Below are 452 nucleotides of genomic sequence, written 5' to 3' on the forward strand. Positions count from 1 at the left end.
AATGCCATCATCATCATTATTATTGTTATTATTATAACAGTGCTTGGCCTGCAGTAAGTGCTTAACAAATACCATCATTATTATTATTACCCCAGATCCTCCCCATCAGCCCATTCCTCTTCAAGCCCCTCTCGACTCCCCTACCCCCAAGTCCCTCTCCCTCCACAGTGTCCCCCAGCCCCTTCCACCCACCCCGACCCTCTCCCCCATAGTCTCTCCATCCCTTCCCCCCAGACGTCCCCTCCCTCTCGTCATCCCTTATTCCCCCACGTCCCCCCCGCCAAAGTCCTCTTCCCCACTTCATCATCATCATCAATCGTATTTATTGAGCGCTTACTGTGTGCAGAGCACTGTACTAAGCGCTTGGGAAGTACAAGGTGGTAACATATAGAGACGGTCCCTACCCAACAGTGGGCTCACACCCACTTCATCCTCTTCTCCAGAAGCACCCC

This window comes from Tachyglossus aculeatus, chromosome Y4 (assembly GCF_015852505.1).
Source record: "Tachyglossus aculeatus isolate mTacAcu1 chromosome Y4, mTacAcu1.pri, whole genome shotgun sequence".
NCBI lineage: Eukaryota > Metazoa > Chordata > Mammalia > Monotremata > Tachyglossidae > Tachyglossus > Tachyglossus aculeatus.